This window comes from Gopherus flavomarginatus, chromosome 1, assembly GCF_025201925.1.
Source record: "Gopherus flavomarginatus isolate rGopFla2 chromosome 1, rGopFla2.mat.asm, whole genome shotgun sequence".
In the NCBI taxonomy this organism is placed as follows: domain Eukaryota; kingdom Metazoa; phylum Chordata; order Testudines; family Testudinidae; genus Gopherus; species Gopherus flavomarginatus.
In genome coordinates, this window is record NC_066617.1 from 198,811,752 (window position 1) to 198,821,458 (window position 9,707).

At 38.5% G+C, this 9,707-nt stretch overlaps 1 pseudogene; it reads right to left on the reverse strand.

Moving 5' to 3' along the window:
- Nucleotides 1-2,498: 2,498 nt before the first annotated feature.
- LOC127043250 (origin recognition complex subunit 4-like) lies at nucleotides 2,499-9,111 on the reverse strand (annotated as a pseudogene).
- Between the last annotated feature and the right edge of the window lie 596 nt (nucleotides 9,112-9,707).

Sequence of the window (9,707 nt, forward strand, 5' to 3'; positions counted from 1 at the left end):
CTCAATTAATTAATATTCTTGGTAATTTGTTTTATGTAAATTTCATTAAATTCCTAGAAGTCGTCAGGCATAGCTGCCAAGAAACTAAAACTGAGCTAAATTATAATAATGGCCACCCTCTTCCAACTTGGATATCCATTTCTATAGCGCCTTAGAAAAAGATAAATGAAAGATTAAATTAGATCTGAAGCTATTAATAAATGGCTTGATCTCATTCAATGTTGGATAGATAGTGGGATAGGTTGTGACTGGTTGTGGCAGGGTACGTAAGGGTAAAGTGAGGAGTCAAAAAAGGCGTCCTGCTTATGCACAGGTCATAGTCATGATTCCCCGCAAGAAACTCTAAAGAGAACAGGTTTCAGAGTGGTAGCCATGTTAGTCTGTATCAGTAAAAACAATATGGAGTCCTTGTGGTACCTTACAAGCTAAGTCTCTAAAGTGCCGCAAGGACTCCTCGTTGTTTTCTCTAAAGAGAACAGGAGACAAAAATTTACTTATATCCTGGATGTGTAGGGGGAAAGAGTTAAATTAGGCACCAAGCTTGTGAACTTTAGAAAGAACATTGTCAATAGAAAAGGAGAGAAGGGGGGATTAGTTATTATTGTGCCTATTATGTGTATTAATAAATATAATACAAATCTTGTGGGTGAGAGGCGAATACAATACAGCTAAAGCATGACATTTGAAATCACATCTTCATCTTATTTCTAAAGAATGAAAATATTGTCAGAGCTGATTATCGTCATTGTAAATCTGAGGTATTTATCCAGATGGGTTTGTTAATCCAGTGATCTTCCTGACCAGAACAGTTCTTGCACACACAAATCTTTGTTTAAAGATTTGATCTATGTGTCTAGGTATTCTCATTAGAGCTTTGGCAATGGCTAGAATTTCAGTCTTGTGAAAAAAAAATTCATTCCAATTCAGAACAAAAAGTCAAAAGCAAAAATTCCCACAGAATGAAAATTTACCAACAAAGAAAAAATCCATTTTAGAAAAACCAAAACAGATTTTTTCGGAATGTTTCTAGGCCACCTTCCTTTCTGCCTGACTGCTTGCTGGCTCGGCATCTGGGGAGCTGAACAGCACAGTGAGCCCTGGCTTCATGGCAGTCCACCAAGTTTGTCATCTGAAGAGCCAGGGAGCCTGAGAATATGGGCAATGAGCTTCTACGAAAGCAGGCATATTTCTGTCTGATTCCTGTTAAAACTTTCAACAGACATATGTTCCCACTTAAGTTTTAGTTCCATCGACTCAGTATTTTCTGACAAAACTGTTTCATCAGAAAATCTCCAACCAGCTTTAATCACGGACCATGCTATGCCACTTTAAAAAATGAGAATTATCATTCTGCATATTTGTCTGAATGGGCCATGAATTCAAACTCTCACATGGCTCATCAAAAATACAAGTCAGTTCAGAAGCATGGGTTTGAATCTCAAGGTTTGGAATATGTGACCCATAAATTCACTTAGAGCCACCACTTGCTTAGATGGCTTCCTGCTCTCAGAAATCGGAACATCAGTGGCCATAAAGAGAAAGAATTTTCTGCCTCATTTACTCTTTTCTTCCATTTCCTTTCATCTTTTTTTTTTCTCCTCTATCTTTTAATCTTTCTCTTTCAATATTGTTATCCTTTCTTCTGCTTCTAATGTTCTATTCTGAAATCAGCATTGCCCTGTGCCAAGTGGTCTCAGATGTTTGTGGCCTTGCAGGTTGGCTTCTCAGGAGGAAAAATCAGTGACAAAGAGACAGGGTATCTTTTAACAGCTTGGTTCTATAAACAGTTGGTGCACAGCAAGCTGGAGTGTAAATCTACCTCAAACTAACCTGCCACACAGTAACTGGCCCTGTGGACCCTGCTGGCTCTGTGGACCCTGCTGCTAAAAGTTCCCTAGTACACTGTGTTTTACTGCTGCTTCAAAGCAGGCTTGTTTTTAACCAATGCAGCCTTTTTCCTTAATTATGGGATTGTGACCTTTTATTATCTTTAGAAAATAAAAAGGCCTGTCACTTCCACACTGACTGCTTCACAGTCCATTGATATCTTGTTTTCTCTGAAGTGATGGGTGTCACTAACAATGAGGAATTATCCATAAAGGAACAAGCTGTTACCTCTAAATTCCATTTATTATTCACTACCTCTCTCACATAGGCCACATGTGTATAAAGCTCAGCCAAATTATGTTATGGACATAAATCCATTAGAAATTACACATTCAGACTGCTGAACTTTCACATTTAAACAGAGACCTACATTTTCAAAGCATTCTCATGTATTCACCCACTGACTTATACCAGCCACAAGTGACATGAGCTGATTTCATAACTGGTGTCATTAATCTTACAATAGCCTCCAAAAGTCTCAATCAGAATTAGGTGCCCTCTGATCTAAGGGCTGTACAGCACGGATGGGAAGAGTTTGTCCCTGCCATGAAAAATGTGCAATATAAAAGGCAAAAAGAGAACAAATGAGAACAAGGGGGCACTTGAGGATTTTAAGTAAAGATAGTAAATATCAAATATATCTGTCAGTGGGAGAACCTTGACTTCACTCTCTTTTCCAGGAGTTCCAGAATATCTTGTCTGCACATAAGTCCAATAACTTTTACTGGAGTCTGTGCTGACTGGGATATATGAAAAAGATTATACAGTAATATTTGATTCTTGTGATAAACAAAGAGGTCAAATTCATCCAGTATAAATAGCCTGGACAACTGCTATCTCAGTCACCTTTCTTTAAAGCTTCAAGAAGAAATGCAAGGTTTTCAGCAAAACTGCCCAAAAACTTTGTCTCCAACCACATTTTCCATTTGCAGTTGTCTCGTGATCTCCTTAAGAGCTATTTTATCATTAGTCTGTATGAGTCCATTCAGACGAACTTGCAAGAGGTTCTCTCTCACTTGTTTTACTTCCATGAGCTCTTTTAAGACATGATTTAATAACATACTCTTTCCTGATCCCCGGGGTCCAATAATGAGTTCAGAGTTACTTTCTCCCCGGTTGAAAATACAAGTATATATGCTCAGTTATTCCACGGCAAACCAAGGTGTAAATCTAAAGTTCACCAGCTCGCTGCACACTGGCCATGAGATCCCAGCTACTGCACATTAAGAGTCCCACAGTGCATGTTGATAGACTGCTGTTTCACAGTAAAGTGCGTCAAAGTGTACTACAGAACTTAGCGCATGATAGTAGGGTCCACACTGCAACTTAGTGCTGTGGATTATACCCTGGCTTGCTGTACACTGACTGTGTTGACAAGCCTAAAGGGTGGGAGGAAATGGTTACAATGTTCAAATAAACAATTAGGTGATTGTCACACATTTTAGCTTTAAAAATCTCCCACAAACACTGACTTCAGAGCTTGCATTGTCTCTGCTTCTAGGGCTAAGCCAAACCTCAATCAGTAAGAGTGTTATTGTGAAAGGCATTTGAAGTCAACTGAACTGGTATTAAAAATGAGAATTTTGATTACATGGGAATTTCCTTCAGGAGAAACTATTATGGACATTTTGTAACTGTTTTGTTGAATCTCAATATAGATTAAAAACTGAATAAGTCATCTGAGTACAAATATATGTCCAAATCTCAAAATAAAGAGTTTAAAAATAGAGAGGTTCCAGCATTCAGTAAGGAGACCAGTGGCATTCAGAATACTTACAAAGATTTAGAAGCCTGTGTTTAGCAAGGCACCAATATTTGCTAACTAAATCACTTAAATTAGTCAACATAGATTGCAAGAGACTTCAAAAGAATCAACAGTTTAGATGGCCCATGACATTTGACAAAGAACCACAAACATTTATTTATACACTGATGGATCCTGAATTATGTGTAACACTTCAGGAAGAAGATCCAGAAATAAAATCAGGTATGTAAAAAGCCATGTACTCAATTCACAGTGAGAAGGGGGAAACAAAATATCAGACAGTATTAAAAAAGAGAGAGAGAGAGAGAGAGAGAGAGAGCACAAAATAGAAAAGTATATGCCACTAGTATATCATTCAGCTCTATATTCTGATCTTTAATGATGAATTTTGTTTGGACTGCTCATCTCCAAAGGAAATAACAGGAACAGTAAAGGCCCTGAGAAGAGTAACAAAAATAATCAGAGGCTATTCAGATATTTCATATGTTTAAAGAAGAGGGTAGCTGGGTTGTATGGTGCGTAGGACTACAACATGATGTCTGTTCTTTCACAATAAGATCTATGAGTATTGCTAGGTTCTAATTACTTAGAAAATGTATTTTATGTAACTGTTTGTAATGTGCATAGAGTTAAAATAGGCACAATCTAAAACTAACTAATCCTAACCTCTTAAAAATTAATTATCTTAGACAAGAAAAGAGGAGATATGATCAAGATGTGGAAGAAGATCATAGTTTACTGAAAGCCAAATAGGTGCTCCTTTTAAACTGTTCTCATAATACAAGAAAGAAGGGGACACTTGATGATTATAAGTAAAGAAAGTAGCTGCTCTCTGCTTGAAAAGACAAATGCAAATAAGTTTGATGCATTTCTGCAGAGCTGCAGAGCAATATTGACCATGTGAGGTTAAGCTGGGAAAAGCAAATGAACCAGGAAGTATGATAGATACTAGAGGCCTGTACCCAAAGGCTGTGGAAATAAATGGGAGCTTCTTTATTGATTTCATTGGGCTAGATCAGAACCTATGAGCTATACAAATTCCCTCCATGGAAGCAATAGCAGTGGAGGAAAATTATGGTCAGATACTTTTTCAGTCTTTCCAAACAAGACACAAAATTCATAAGCAAATTTCTAGAGGAGAGTCTATGGTTTAGGGAACTGCAGGTTTCTGCAGCATTAGGGCTTCTGGAACTACAGGCCGCTGATCTGATGTTAGAAAATTGATGGAAGTGCTATTTGAGGGGTATAGACCCTAAATAACTGTTGTTAGTAGAGTGTGAGGGAAATGTTCTGATTTACTGAAATTTAACAAAGTTAGACCCTTGTTTAGAATTCTTATGACTGCAGCCTATCAACACATTTCATCACAGTGCTTGCAAAAACAAATACCAACTGGAGAATGTTGACCACAATAAAAATATTGAGAAATGGAATGCCATTCTGTCTATATTAGATTAACCACTGAACTATTTGAGGAAAGATAGGCCAAACAGGATTGTATGATAAAGCTTGCTGGCGTAACTTTTATAATCACAATATATACTTACTATGACCCATAAACTATACTGCGTCAGCTATGCTGTTTTTACTTTTTATATGTATCATTCTCTCTTCTAAATATTTACAGAAAGTAATTTGCACTGGCAAATTCTTCTTATCATTAATAAGTTAGTAATTAAAAGCAATGCATTTAGAATAGACACAGAGGAATATTAGTTTGGTATAAGGTTTTACCATTGATTTCAAATTGTGTAGGATCAGGGCTTACAATATTTCAGCAAATAACTGGGTAGAAGTCAAAAGAAATTAGTCATATCTACATTTGAACAACATGTGTTCTGAATCTGATTGAAAGCCCACTGATTTCAACGGGAGTCTTTCCTGATATACTCTTACGCTGGTTAACATAGTCCTCACAATAGTGATCAGTATTCATGATTCAGAACACAAATGGGTAAGATGAGGTCATAAAGGTACTTCCTCCCTTTATCTCCCCTGAAAAACCACTATTCCTGTATTATATACACTACAGAATTGGAAGCAATGGGACCACTCAAACGTAGGGTGCTACTCAATGTAAGTAAGGATGACATAACCCGGCCCTATATTGGGTGAATTATGAATGTATTTAATCTTTTTTTGTGGACAGCTTAGGTATAGCCCACTAACAGAGGTAAGGTACTAGATTAAATGCTTCATTGAGTTGTTCTGGGATGCAAATTTTTACTATATGTACTCATTTTATAATTATCATCTAAGAGAATTATAGAATCATAGGCTGGAAGAAATCTCAGAGTCATCAAATCCAACCCCTTGCACTGCGGAAGGACCATGTAAATCTAGGCCATCTCTGATAGGTGTTTGTCCAACGTAATCTTGAAAACTTCCAGTATTAGAGATTCCACAACCTCTCTTGGAAGCCTATTCCAGAGCTTAACTATCCTTATAGTAGGAAAAAACTTTCCAAATATCTAACCTAAATCTCCCATGCTGCAGATTAATACCATTACTTCTTGTCCTATCTTCAATGGGCATGGAGAATAATTGATCATCATCCTCTTTATAGCAGCCCTTAACATATTTGAAGACTGTTATTTTCTCTCCTCAATCTTCTTTTCCAAAACCATACATGCCCAGGTTTTTTTTGTTTTTAATCTTTTTTCATAAGTTGGGTTTTCTATACCTTTTATCATTTGTGTTGCTCTCTTCTGGACTCTCTCCAATTTGTCCACATCTTTCCTAAAGTATGGTACCCAGCATTGGACAAAGTACTTCAGCTTAGGTCCTGCCAATGGTGAATTGAGAAGGACAATTACCTTCTGTAAGTTGCAAGTTTTATAAGCATAAACGTCATTCCATTATCCAAGTCATTAATGAAAATATTGGCTAGTGCCAGTCCTAAGACTGACCTCTACCAGATTTCACTAGATATGCGCTCCCAGTTTGACAGCAAACCCTTTATATTATTCTTTGAGTACCATTTTGCAACCAGTTGTGCACTCATCTTATAGAAATGTCACTTAGACCACATTCCCCTAGTTTGCTTATGAAAATGTCATTTTGACTGTGACAAAAATCTTACTAAAAACAAGTACCTATCTACTGCTTCCACTCTATAAAACTAGGTCAGTAACCCTGTGAAAGAAGGAAATGAAGCTGGTTTAGCATGATTTGTTCTTGACAAATCCGTACTGGCTATTTCCCATAACCCTATTATCCTCCACGTGCTTACAAACTGATTGTTTAATAATTTGTTCCAGTATCTATCCAGGTATTGAAGTCAGGCTGACTGGTCTATAATTCCCTGGGTTCTCTTTTTTTGCTGTTTTTAAATATATGTACTATGTTTGCCCCTCTCTAGTGCTTTGGGTCCTAATTTGTCCTTCAGGACTTCTCAAAGATAATTGCTAACAGCTCCAATATTGCTTCAGCTAGTTAAGTACTCTAGGATGAATTTCATCAGGGTCTGCTGACTTGACGACATCTACATTGTCTAAATATTCTTTAACCTTTTCTTTCCTTATTTTTGCTTGTATTTTTCCCCTTTGTTGTTAGTATTGTGTTGATAATCTTATCACCATTAAACTTTTCAGCTAAGATTGAAGCAAAATAGGTATCAAACACCGCAGTTTTCTTGATGTCATCTGTTATTAGCTCTTCTTTCCCTCTAAATAGACCTACACTTTCCTTCATTTTTCTCTTGCTCCTAATGTATTTTTTTTGTGTTTTATGTCTCTTGGTAGATGTAACTCATGTTGTGCCTTAACCTTTCTGATTTTGTTCCTAAGTGCTTGTTTTACTTTTGTACTTCTCCTTAGCAATCTGTCCAAGTTTCCACTTTTTGTAGGATTCCTTTTTTGATTCAGATCGTAAAAGAGCTCCTGATGGAGCTCTATTGGCCTCTTATTATTCTTCCCATCTTTCCTTTGCATTGTGGTAGTTTGCTGTTGTACCTTTAATATGGTCTTGAGAAACTGCCAGCTATCCTGAAGTCCTTTACCCCTTAGTTTTCTTCCCATGTGATATTTCTTACCAGTTCTATGACTTTGCTAAAGTCTGCTTTTTTGAAGTCCATTGTCCTTATTCTGCTGATCTCACTCCTTCCTTTACCTCGAGTCATGAAATCCATTATCATGATCACTTTCACCCAAACTGCCTTCCACCTCCAGATCCACTGTTGGTCAGAATCAAGTCTAAAATGGCTTTCTCCCAGATGACTTCCTCCATGTTCTGTAATAAAAAGTCATACCCAATAAATTCTAAGAACTTATTGGAAATTGTGGTTTTGCCATATTATTTTTCCAACAAATGTGTCAGTACGTATAGTTGCCCATTACTATTAGGTCTTCTGTTTTCAATATTTCTGTTGTTTGTTCTAGAAATGTCTCATCCACCCCCAATACCTGATTTGGTGGTCTACCGTAGACTCCTACCAGAATGTTATCCCTATTATTTACCCTAAGACTCTCAACTTATCTGCCTCCTACCTCCTGCCAGACCTCCGAACAAGTGTATATATTCTAGATGAATAATGCAACATCTCTTCCTTTTTACCTTGCCTGTCCTTCCTAAACAATCTATATCCCTTCTATGCCAATATTCCAGTCATGAGACTTATCCCACCAAGTCTCAATGATGCCAATAAAGTCATAGTTTAGATTGTATAGTAAGACTTCTAGTTCTTCCTGTTTATTCCCCATATTCCTTGCATTTCTGTATAGACATCTAAGTTGTTGAGCAGATTTCCCCACTGATTCCTTCCTGTTGCTCCTATAACCCTATTATAATTGTCCATGTCCTCCCTCCGACAACATTTAACTCTCTGTTAAGGTCTTTTTTTTATACTTATCTGTGGGCTTTTGTCATCTGACACCTCTGAAGCTAATTTAAAAGCCTCCTCACTAAGTTAGCAAGTCAGTGCATGAAAGTGCTTTCCCCCTTCTTAGTTAGGTGGACTCTCTCTTTCCCAGAATACCTTCTTCCAGGGACAGTATCCCATGGTCAAAGAAGCTGAAGCCCTGATGTCAATACTATCTACTCAGCGATCCATTCATTCATGATGTGCATGTGCTTGTCTGGGCTTTTACATGGGAGGATGGACAAAAACACAACATATATGCCTGACTCCATCAATCTAGTTCCCAGAGCCTTCTAGTCACTGTTTATCTGCTCAAAGTCAGACCTGGCAGTATCACTAGTGTCCACATGGATGAGAAGCATGGGGTAATGATCAGAGGGACAGATGAGCCTTGGCAACCTTTTCATAATATCTTGGATGTGGGCTCCAGGCAGGTAGCTCACCTCCCAGGATATCATGTCAAGTCAGAAGATGGCTGCCTCCATTCCCCTCAGAAAGGAGTCCCCACAAGCCTCCCAGCTGAAGGGGCAAATGACTCCTCCTCAGCCATTGGGGTCTGCTACTTACCTCCTTTTGCCAGTACAGCATACCAGTTCTTCATCTTGATGGATGGAGGAGCTTGGTGGGGGGTAGAGCACTATCCACTGGCCAAGGTGGCCAGCCACCAGTCTCCTTGCAGAGCAGCCAGTTCTTCTTCCTCCTATGGTGCTGCTATAGTCATCTGTAGTCTGCTAGCATCCTCGATCTCAGATGTCTCTATATGTGTCCTAAGTCCTTGTATTCCTGGATGCTACACAGATGAGCTGCCTCCTTCTGCTCCCTTTCCTGCTTCTTCAGGGACTCCAGCAACAGACGCCTCTCGCACCTTGTGGTTCCCCCTGCCGAGCTGTCATTGGTGAAGATATGCAGGCTGCATTCCCAGCAAGTCACAATTAAGGCCTGAGTGGAAACTTCCAGCTCAGGATGCCTGTCTGGATGGAATTCCTGCAGAGGAAGAGCTAGCAGCGCTGTTGGTGATACACCTTTTTCCTCCCAAGACAGGTTCTTTCATGTACAGTACCAGCTGGCTAACTCCCTTAATATCCCAGCTGCCATAGTCTTCCCAGACACCAGAAGCATAACTTGATGTGAAGAGCATTTGAAATGGATGATGTTTAAGGCTTGTAACATATTCACTATACATAAGTTTTCATGTGT